This window comes from Macrotis lagotis, chromosome 5, assembly GCF_037893015.1.
Source record: "Macrotis lagotis isolate mMagLag1 chromosome 5, bilby.v1.9.chrom.fasta, whole genome shotgun sequence".
NCBI classification, from domain to species: Eukaryota; Metazoa; Chordata; class Mammalia; order Peramelemorphia; family Peramelidae; genus Macrotis; species Macrotis lagotis.
The window spans coordinates 19,398,953-19,411,384 of NC_133662.1; positions in this window are offsets into that span (position 1 = coordinate 19,398,953).

Consider the following 12,432-nt stretch of genomic DNA (forward strand, 5'->3'; position numbering starts at 1 on the left):
TGGAGTCCAGCAAAATTTAACTATATTTACATATATCTTAGAGGTTGTAACCAGTGGGTATAACCATGCCTATTCTAAACTTATATGCTTTTTATATTAGAAAGGAGTTATTTTGAAAGGGGAAGGGGGCATGTGTTTTGTTATTACATTCACAATACTATGGAGGTGTTAGGAATTTAATTAAATTTGGAAACTGCTGGCAGGATGACATCCTCTGCCGAGCTCATTTCTCTGCTTTTGTTTCCATAGGCCAGGCTTTATAGCCTCTTCCTCATACCTGATTGAAACTTTTAGTTAGAGATGATCATAAATTTCAAACCTGTTAGCTATAAGACTGAGTAGAATTTAGTAAAAACCAGCAAATATAATCAAATTGCCTTCTAGTAATTAATTCTTGTGGTAAAAACTAGTTCAGGTTTTTATAGATAACCTTATAAACATGAAAAATATCAAAGTAACCCATGCAATAAGGTAGAATTATTCACTCTGAAAAGAAGAAGAATGGACAAGGCTGTAACAACTTCAAAACTCTTCCTCAAAAATTAAGTTCAAGGACACAGAGTTACTTAACTTAGGTATAAAAAGATAAGGATCTTTAGTTTTACTGGATTTCAAATAAGACTCATATTTATTTTTTGTCACAGTCAATCATGTAGCAAATTTCCACATAACTAGACTCAGGATTAACCAGATGGGAAACATTCCTGTTTTAAAAAAAGGAAGGAAATAACAAAATAAGGTAATTGAGTCAGGAGAATCATTCCATTACTTTGTAAAGCTATCCTCTTACATATCCAAGGTACAGACATTTATTTATGGCAGTTATCCAATCATACTCTGTTTGAAGATTTTGTGTCATCTCCCTGAAACGGGCCTAAATTCAAACTGAGAACAATATCAAATAAAGACCCAGGAGATTTACCTCAAATAGCAAATTTCCTTAATCACAATTTATTGTTAGGCACAATTATCATTATTATTATTTCTCTCATGTTCTTGTAATGACAATTGACAATTTCCCAAGCTTTTCAAAGAATATTTACTGAGCCTCAAAAAAACACATTCTATTATAAAAATCAATAAGGAAGAATCAAGAAAACAATCACATTCTAGAATTCCACATAGATAGTGAATATAGGATAGTTCACTCAAAACTCAGAGGCTTCGCTTACTGTAAGCCTCTACACCAACAGATATCCATCTCTTAAAATATTGTAAATTTTCTTCCTTAGGCAAAAAAAAAAACTTTTAACACTAGAATCTGTTGAAAATTAGTTAGCTGGGGCAACTAGGTGGCAAAGTGGATAGAGCACCAACCATGGAGTCAGGAGGACCTGAGTTCAAATCTGACCTCAGACACTTAATACTTACCTAGCTGTGACCTTGGGCAACTCACTTAACCCCACTGCCTTGCAAAAAAAAAGGAAGAAAGAAAATTAGCACAAGATGGAAACTTCATATATGCTAGTCTACATAGTTTCATAATTCCAGTCATCATAAATCATGATATAAATTACTTCTTCACTACAAATAGGCTTGTAAATTCTTTTCACCCCTCTACTTTGGCAGTGGATGTCTGTGGTTGAAGAAGGGTTCCCAGTTTCTCAGCAATATTGATGGTTGTTCAGGCATGTGTGACTCATCAAGGTTTCATTTAAGATTTTCCTTAAAAAAGATACAAGATGATTTGCCATTTATTTTTCCAGATCATTTTAGAGATGAGGAAATTAAGGCAAACAGAATTAAGTTACTTGCCTAAGGTCACACAGCTAGTAAGTTTCTGGGGTTGTATTTGAACTCAGGACTTCTTGATTTTAATTCCAATGCTCTCCCCACTCTGCCACATAGCTTTTCTCAGTTTAAAAAAAGTTCATTATTTTAGAATTACAAAATGCCAAGTAAGTTCTTCCACAAGGCCAATGATTTCATGACTTTCCCAAATAGTTTTGGTCCCAAGAACCTGGCAAGTTCATAGATACAGGATTTGGTTCTATTTCCACACAGAAAATAATTTTTTATGCTTCCTTTTCAAAATATATTCTATTGGGGCAGTTAGGTGTCACAGTGAATAGAGCACCAGCCCTTGAGTCAGGAGGACCTGAGTTCAAATCCAGCCTCACACACTTAATAATTGCCTAGCTGTGTGACCTTGGGCAAGTCATTTAACCCATTGCCTTAATAAATAAATAAAAATTCTATTAAATAAATACTTAATTTTAATATGGTAATAACTTTCAACAATTTAATTACTTCACAGTATCATATTAAAAGAAAAGTAATTTTCCAATGACACAACTGTAATATCCTCAACAGTATTTCTAATGTAAGACTTTCCAAAAAATCCAAAATTCAAGAAAATTTGTCTATTAGAATAGCATAATATTCTAGGTTGAAAACATAAAAAAACTTTGCCATTCAAATCACATTAATCCAGATTCTGAATCTAATTCTGAATTCTCTTACATAGAAAATAATTTCATTCATATTATCAGTTTGGGCATTCTATAATGATTGCATTCAAGACTATATAGTGGAATTCCAGGACAGAGCCAAGATGGTGGCATGAAGTTAACATACTCCTGGAACTTTTCCCTAACAATGATAAATGAAGCCTCTGTTCTGACAATCAAACTACAGATTCCACCAAGAAAAAGAGAAGGTCCAAAGAAGTTTTCAACGGTTGACATCATAGAGGATCTTCAGTGAAGGTCTGTCTCTTTGAGGGGAAAGGAGAAGTAAAGACCAAGAGGTAGGAGCTTTTAGCCACAGTGCAATCCAGGTCCTGACAGTTGACAACAGCAAAGATTCCCACAGCTAGATATCAAGCCTGCAGGGAGAATGTCAGTCCAAACCAGTCTGGGAACAACAAGGTAAAAGACAGAGCTGGATTGGGAACAAAGAAATGCTCAGTCAGAACCTGGACATAAAGGAGGAAACAAACCTCTGCAAAGGCAAGGCCTGAACTGCATAGGCAGCATCTTAGCCAACTACAAGCCAAGATCAGATCCTCCCCCCCCCCCAAAAAAAGCTTGAATCTATTCTCCATTACCCCAGGAGCAGAGCTAAAACAAAGATGAACAGAAAAGCTAAAAGAGTGCTGACTATAGAAAACTATTTACAGAAATGCCATGTCTGAAGAAATCAGTGAAAAATGACTCACAAGGTAAGTATTAAAACAGTCTATAATTTGGATGCAAATAAAAAAGCCCATGGAAGAGCTTAAAAAAAGAATTTAAAAACCAAAGAGGGGAAGAAGAAGAAAAATGGAAAAAATGAAATGAGAGTCATGCAGGAAAATTATGAAAAATTGACCAAAGAAATCAACACCGTTAAAAGTAAAAATAATCAACTGGAAAAAGAAACACAAACTCCAATTGAAGAAAATAAAATCCTAAAATTTAGAATTGAACAAGTAGAAACAAATGAATCCACAAGACTCTAAGATTCCATCAAACAAAATACTAAGGCTGAAAAAACTGAAGAAAACTTAAAGTACCTTTTAGGAAAAACGAATGACCTGGAAAATGATCCAGGAGAGACAATCTACAAAATATCAGATTATCAGAAAGCCTAGATCAAAAAAAGAACCTGGAAAACATCATGCAGTAAATTATAAGGGAAAACTGTCCAAATCCACTAGAACAAGAAAACAATATAAACATTGAAAAAAATCCACAAAACCCCTCCAGAAAGAGATTCCAGGTTAAAACTCCAAATACTGTTATAGCCAAATTCCAGAACTCTGAAATAAAAGAATATTGCAAGTAGAAAAAATAAAATAATTCAAATACAAAGGAAACAATCAGACTCACATATTGAAGGATCTGAAGACCTGGAATAACATATATCGGAGAGCAAAGGACCAGGGCTTACAACCTAAGATGTATTACTCTGCAAAATTCAGCATATACTGTCAGGGGAAAAGATGGGTGTTAAATGAAAGAGAGAACTTCTACAATTTCCTGACAGAAAGACCAGAACAGGATAGAGAATTCAATCACCAAATACAGGACTCAAGAGTTGAATAAAAAGATAAATGAAAAGGGGAAGAAAAAAACAAAGCAAATGTTATTCAAAACCATCAAATTGTATACAACCCTAAAAGGAAAAATATAACACTTCTAATTCTTGAGAACTTTACTTCTCTTAAGATAATTTAAAAGTTGGATATAATTGAAGAGACTGGACTTAAAGGATATGGGTATAGTTGGGTCTTATCTCTCCATGGAAGAGGTCCATGATGACTTCACTACATTTAAGGCAAAAATCCCTGAAGAAAAGCAGGGGTGTTAGCTTTAAATTTAAGTGTCTCACTGTCCTTTGACCCATTTTAATTCTGCTGTGCTGACAAAAGGTTAGCATCTTGTCTAATAAGGACATCATAAACTGGGCAGTCCTGAGTCAGTGTCTCTGTAACTTACAATCATTTGTAAAGTTCTCAGGTGAGACCTCCAAAGCTATATAGTACTTAGAGATTTTTAGGATTTTTGCAGTTAATTAGATCAGGGTTTAACCTAATCCACCCTTGACTTAATAAGGGAATAAGTACCCTGGCTGCTGAGGTGGGGTAAAGTGTAAGAGAAAATAGGCCTGGGAGGGGCACACATAGATCAAGAAATGATTTGGCTTTGGATGCTGCTTTGGCTCATGAGGAAACCTTTGTGTCCTTGAAGGAGAGTAAGGTAAAAAAATTGATTGTAATTATAATTTGATGTAAATTGAGACAATGCTTCTTATCAAGAAAGCAAACTGTAATGATACTTTGATAACAATATGAATTTATCAAACACTCAAATAATCAAACTGTGTTTAATAATGCTTGATTAATAGTACTAGAGCAATAAACAACATCAGGTGAAGGTTTATAATTTTAGAGGAAAAGAAGGGAAAGTATGAACTCTGAGCAAATTCTATTCAATAGATTTGTCCCAGAGAGGGAATAAGATACAGTCACATTTGTGTTTAAAAATTTATCCTAATCTACAAGGAAGGCTGGGGGGAGATAGGGAAAGGGAAAGATAAAGGAAGAATGGACTGATAAAAGGGAAGGCAAAGGTAAAAGTGAAAATAAACTGAAAATTAAATTTTAAAAGAAAAGTCAAAGGGGAAAGGGAGAAAAATTTTGGAGTGGAAGAATAAAAGGAAAGGAAAGAGAAAATATAAATGGAAAAAGATAGCATGGAGAGAAATACAGAATTAGTAACTTAACTGTAAATGTGAATCAGATGAACTGTCCCAAAAAATGGAAGCAGCAGAATGGATTAAAAACCAGAATTCTACAATATGGTGTTTACAAGAAACACATTTGAAGCACAGAGATACACAAAGGCTAAAGGAAAAAGTTTGAAGCCAAATACAGTATGCCTCAGGTGAAGTAAAAAAACCAGGGGTAGTGATTCTGATCTCAGATAAGGTAAAAGCAAAAATCAATCTTATTAAAAGGGATAAGGGAAACCACATCTTCTTAAAAGGCACCATTGGTAATGAAGCTATAACATTACTAAACAAGTATATATCTTAGTGGTATAGCATCTAAATTCCTAGAGGAAAAGCTGAATGAATTACAAGGAGAAATAGACAGCAAAACTTTAATAATGGGGGACCTCAATATCACACTCTCGGAACTAGATAAATCTAACCACAACATCAACAAGAAGGAAGTTAAGAAGGTTAATGAAATTTTAGAAAACTTAGATATGATAAACCTCTGGAGAAAATTTAATGGGGATAGAAAAGAATATACTTTTTCCTTGGCAGTACATTGCATCTATACCAAAATTGTCCATGTACTAAGGCACAAAATCTTTTTATTCAAATGAAGAAAGACAAAAATAATACACACTTCTATTTTTTTTTTTTGGTTTTTGCAAGGCAATGAGGTTAAGTGGCTTGCCCAAGGCCACACAGGTAGGTAATGATTAAGTATCTGAGGTCAAATTTGAAATCAGGTCCTCCTGACTCCAGGGCTGGTGCCTCCTAGTTGCACCAATACACACTTCTCAGACCATGATGCAATGAAAATTACATGTAATAAAGAGTTATGGAAAGATAAACCAAGATCCGGCCAAGATGGCGGAGAGAAGACAAGCAAAGTTCTAAAGTCTCCTTATCTCTTCCCCAACTACAACATGAAACAAACTTCTTAAAAGAAATCCGACCCACAAAACTCAGAAAGAAAAGCCAGGAGAAAGAACATCTACCTCAGGATTTGTCTCCCTCAGCAGCTTTGGCCAAATTCAGGCTGATGAGTCTGGGCTCAGAGGGAGGATCAGCCCCAATCAGCGAGATTAGCAGCTGTATTGGAACCCAGAGTCTGAGGGCCCAAGAGCTGGACCTGCTGGATCAGAGGTGGGGCTAGATGGAAGGAGCTTGAGTCACCTAGGGAGCAGAGGCACTGGTGTTGGTGCCCTTCCCAGGGAGCTAGTGGAGAGGGCTGGGGAGAGAGTTCCAGAGCAGGAGAGCTTCGGACACCATCCCTGTGCTCCTCTGGTCTGAGGAACTCAGAGTTCCATTACAAATCAGACCTCCTCCCAAACAAACAAATGCAAACTAATTCTGCCTCAGGCCCAGGTGTGTGAGCAGAAGAACCAGCTCAGCTGAGGAATAACCTCAGGACAGGGTAAAGAGCACCATTGATTGAAGGCAAAAGAATTCAATAGCTCCAACTCCTCCCTTCACAAGCAAAGGGAGAAGGCCTCAATCAAGGTCACAGACACTCCAAAAAAGGCGACTACACCTCCTATTGGCCAGCCAGAGAAATTACACTCAGTGAGTAAAGCCTTTAGCGATCCCAAGCCACTGTGAACAAGCCCCTCCCTAATAGAAAGGAATATACCTTTTTCTCTGCAGTACATGGAACTTATACAAACACTGACCATGTACTGGGACATAAAAACCTAATGATCAACTGCAGAAAGGCAGAAATAGTGAATACATCTTTCTCAGATCACAATGCAATAAAAGTCATATGCAATATTAGGCCAAGGAGATAAAGACCCACAACAAAGTGGAAACTGTATAACCTCATTTTAAAGAATGAGTGGACCAAAAAACAAATTACAGAAAGAAATAATCATTTTATCCTAGAGAATGATAATAATGAAACAACATACCAAAACCTATGGGATTCATTCAAAGCGACTCTCGGGGGATATATTATAGCTCTAAACAGTTACATGAATAAATTGGAGAAAGAGCAAATCAATGAATTAAACATGCAACTAAAAAATTAGAGAAAAAACAAATCAAAAATCCCCAATTAAATACCAAATTGGAAATTCTAAAAATTAAATGAGAAATTAATAAAAGCAAAAGCAAAAAAATTATTGAATTAATAAATAAAACCAAAAGTTGGTGTTATGAAAAAACCAATAAAATTGATAAACCCCTGGCCAATTTGATTAAAAAAAAGAAAGAAGAAAATCAAATTGCTAGTATCATAAATGAAAAAGGTGACCTCACCACCAATGAGGAAGAAATAAAAATAATATTTTGAAATTACTTTGCCCAACTCTATGCCAATAAATTTGATAATCTAAGTGAAATGGATGAATATTTACAAAAATATAAGTAGCCCAGGTTAAATGAAGAAAAGAGTAAATACCTAAAGAACCCTATCTCAGAAAAAGAAATTCAACAAGCCATCACTGAACTCCCTAAAAAAAATCTCCAGGGCCTGATGGATTCCAAGTGAATTCTACCACAGATTTAAGGAACAATTGGTTCCAATTCTAGATAAACTCTTTGGAAAAATAGGGAAAGATGGAACTCTGCCTAACTCTTTCTATGAAACCAATATGGTGCTGTTACCTAAACCAGGAAGAGTTAAAACAGAGAAAGAAAATTATAGACCTATCTCCTTGATGAATATAGATGCAAAAATCATAAATAAAATCTTAGCAAAATGATTACAACAAGTTATCACTAGGATAATACATTATGATCAAGTCAGATTTATTCCAGGAATATAGGGTTGGTTCAATATTAGGAAAACTGTTAGTATACTCAATTATACCAACAACAAATCTATCAGAAATCATATGATCATATCAATACATGCTGAAAACCCTTTTGACAAAATACAGCATCCTTTCCTATTAAAAAACACTAGAGAGGGCAGGAATAAATGGACTGTTCCTTAAAATAATTAGCAGTATCTATCTGAAACCATCAACAAGCATTATATTCAATGTGGAGAGGCTAGAGGCATTCCCAATAAGATCAGGGGTGAAACAAGGGCGCCCATTATCATCACTACTATTTAATATTGTATTAGAAATGATAGCGACAGCAATTAGAGTAGAAAAAGAATTGAAGGAATTAGAATTGGGAAGGAAGAGACAAAACTCTCACTCTTTGCAGATGACATGATGGTCTACCTAGAGAATCCCAAGAAATCATCCAAAAAACTAATGGAAACAATTAGCAATTTTAGCAAAGTTGCAGTTTATAAAATAAACCCTCATAAATCCTGAACTTTTCTATATATGGCTAGCAAGATACAGCAGGAAGAGCTAGAAAGAGAAATCCCATTCAAAGTAACCTCAGACAATATAAAATACTTGAGAGTCTACTTGCCAAGACAGACTAAGACTCTTTTTAAAAAACAATTATAAAACACTTCACACAAATTAAATCAGATTTAAATAACTGGGCAAATAGCAACTGCTCATGGATCGGTAAAGCTAATATAATAAAAATGACAATTCTACCAAAACTAAACTATCTGTTTAGTGCCCTACCAATCAAAATTCCAATAAATTACTTTAGCGAGTTAGAAAAAATTGAAAGTAAATTCATAAGGAGAAATAAAAAGTCAAGAATTGCCAGTATCTCAATAAAAAAAAAGTGCAGAATCTTGGGGCAGAGCCAAGATGGCGACAAGAAAGGATTGGGTCTTAGGCACTCTCTCATAAAACTCATAAGCTAAGGACTCTAACTAAATTTTCAAGAGACAGAACCCACAGAGGGACCCAGTGAGGCTGTTCTCCTACTCAGAGTAACCTGGAAAAGAGCAGAAAGGCTCTACTCCCCAGGTCGGAGGGGCAGCCCACTGGAGGGGTAGCCCACCAGAGTGAAAGAACTTCAGCCTCCAGAAAGCAGCCCCAGGGCACTGGGAGCCACAGCTCACAGCAGCGAGGGAGTCTCCTGAGCTACACCCTGGGGAGCACTGAGCACATAGTGAGGGAACAGTGGGGGGACCCCTGCCAGAGCGAGCACGTGGAGCCCAGCCATCAGGGCACATAGCAAGCAACATAGTCTTTCAGCAGCCCAGATCCAGGAAACAGAAGCAGGCAGAGCCAGTAAGCAGGAGCCCCCAGGGCATGAGCTCATTGAACCTAGGGAGGAGATTGAAGAGAGAGAGACTGCAGAGCTCTGTCCTCTGCCCATGGAACAGGACTCTGGGGCTCTGACCACATTCAGATCCTGATGCCAGTCTAGGCCCCGCCATAGAATAGCAGCCCCCCCCCACCTCAGCCTCATGGCAGAGGGGGGCGCATATGGTCATTCACAGACCAGGAGGGAGGACAGAGCCTAATACACTGAGACCCTTGTGGGAGTGTCCCAAAAGCTCAGGAAGCACCCCAAAAACAGGCTTAGGCTGGGAAAATGAGCAAGCAGAGATAAAACAGGAACACCATTGAGAAATACATTATCTATGATCCCAAGAAGTATCAGTATACCCAGTCTGAAAATGAGTAAGCAGAAGCTCCTGCATCTACAGACTCCAAGAAAAAACAGAAATTGGGATCAGGCTATGAAAGAGCTCAAAAAAGACTTTGAAAATCAAATGAGGGAGTTAGAAGAAAAACTGGGAAAAGAAATGAGAGAGATGCAGGAAAAACATGTAAATGAAGCCAGAAGCTTAGTCAAGGAAATCCAAAAAAAATGCTGAAGAAAATACCATGCTAAAAACCAGCTTAAGTCAAATGGATAATACAGTTCAAAAAGTTATTGAGGAGAAGAATGCCTTAAAAAGCAAAATTGGCCAGATGGAAAAAAAGATAAGAAAACTGTCTGAGGAGAACAAATCCTTCAGACAAAGAATAGAATTCAGGGAGATTGATGAAATTACCAGAAATCAGCAATCAATACTTCAATACCAAAAAAATAAAAAATTAGAAGAAAATGTGAAATATCTCATTGAAAAAACAACTGATATGGAAAACAGGCTTAGGAAAGATAATTTAAAAATTATTGGAATACATGAAAGTCATGATCAAGAAAAGAGCCTTGACATCATTTTCAAAGAATTACAACAGGAAAATTGCCCTGATATTCTAGAAGCAGAGGGCAAAATAGAAATGGAGAGAATCCACAGATTCCCCCCCAAGAAAGAGATCCCAAAAAGCCAACCCCTAGGAATATTATAGCCAAGTTCCAGAACTCCCAAGTCAAAGAGAAAATATTACAAGCAGCCAGAAGGACACAGTTCAAATATCGTGGAGCTGCAGTCAGGATCACATAGGACTTAGCAGCAACTACATTGGAAGCTCATAGGGCTTGGAATACAATATACCGGAAGGCAAAAGAGCTTAGAATGCAGCCAAGAATGAACTACCCAGCAAGGCTGAATGTCCTCTTCCAGGGAAAAAGATGGGCTTTCAATGAACCAAGAGAATTTCAAATGTTCCTGTTGGAATGGCCAGAGCTGAATAGAAGGTTTGATCTTCAGATACAGGACTCAGGTGAAGCATAGAGAGTGGAGGAGAGGGGGAAAATATAAGGGACTTAATGATGATGAACTGCATGTATTCCTGCATAGAAAAATGACATTGATCATACTCATATGAACCTTCTCAGTTAATAGAGCAGGTAGAGGGAGCTTTTATAGTTGAAGCACAGGAGAAAGCTGAATTCAAAGATAAAATATGGTGTAAAAATGGAGTCAATAGAAAAAAAAGGGAAATGTAATGGGAGAAAGAAAAAGGACAGGGGCAATAGGCCAAGATATTTCATATAATAAGATTTTTCTTTATTACAATGAGCTATTGCAATGATATGGAAGGGGGGAGTCAAGGGGGAATGAGGGAATCTTTGCTCTCATCAGAGGTGGCTAGGAGAGGAAACAGCATGGGGTATAGACATCTGGAGTAAGAAGGAGAGAAGGGGGACAGGGGGAAGGGGAGGATGTGAGTGACAGAGGAGAGGATGGACCATGGGGGGAGAGTGGTCAGATATAACACATTTTCTGTTTTAATTCTTTCAAGGGGCTGGGATTGGATGGCCTGTCCTGGACCATAGGGCCAGGTGGATGCTGGGCCTAAGGGGTGGTGTGGGGGCTCAGGGCCTCTTGGCCCCAGGACCAGGGATCTGTCTGCTGTACCACTCAGCTACCCTACAGCAGAGTCAGTGAAAGGAGAGAGAAAATATAGTACATGGTAGTAGAGAAATACAAAAGGAGGGAGTTGCGAGCAGCAATGGCAACAGTGGGAAAATATGGAAGTAACTTTTGTGATGGACTTACCATAAAGAATGTGATCCACCCACGACAGAGTTGTTGGTGTTGGAACAAAGACTGAAGAACATTTTTTATTATTATTATTATTTGGGGATGGGGTGCAGGGCAAATGGGTCTGGGTGGCCTGCCTGGGGCAGCATAGCAGGGTGATTGTTGGTTGTCTGAGGATGGATTTGGATCTGAGTGCTCCTGACTCAAGGGCCAATGCTCTGTCTGCCACCCAGCCACCCATACTATTTTATTTTATTTTGGGTCTTTTTTATTCTTTTTTTTTTGGTTTTTGCAGGGCAGTGGGTTTCAGGTGGCTTGCATGTCACACAGCTGGGTGATTGTTGGGTCTATGGGGCTGGATTTGGGCTCGGGTGCTCGTGGCTCCAGGGCTGGTGCTCCATCCATTGTGCCATCTGGCCATACCTACAATTATTACTATTATTTTTTGTAATTTTAATTTTTTCTCTCCCCTTTACTTTATCACTCAAGCAAGTCTATATTTATGGGGGAGGGGTAGTTTCTTTACTCTTAAACAAAAATATTTTATTAATGTAAAAAAAACATTTGTACAAAATGAGAATAAATATTAAAAGAAAAAAAGAAAAAAAGAAGAAAGTGCAAAAGAAGGTGGCTTGGCCCTACCTGATCTAAAATTATATTATAAAGCATCAGTCATCAAAGATGTTTGGTACTGACTAAGAAATAGAGTGGTGGACCAGTGGAATAGATTAGGTGTAAAAGCAGGAGACGATTATAGTAATAAGCTGTTAAATAAATCCAAAGAGTCCAGCCATTGGGATAAAAACTCCCTCTTTGATAAAAACTGGTGGGAAATTTGGAAGTTAGTATGGAGGAAACTTAGATTAGAAGATCCAAATGGTTACAATACTATAGGGGCGGCTAGGCAGCATAGTAGATAAAGCACTGGGCTTGGAATCAGGAGTACCTGGGTTCAAATCAGGTCTCAGACACTTAATAAT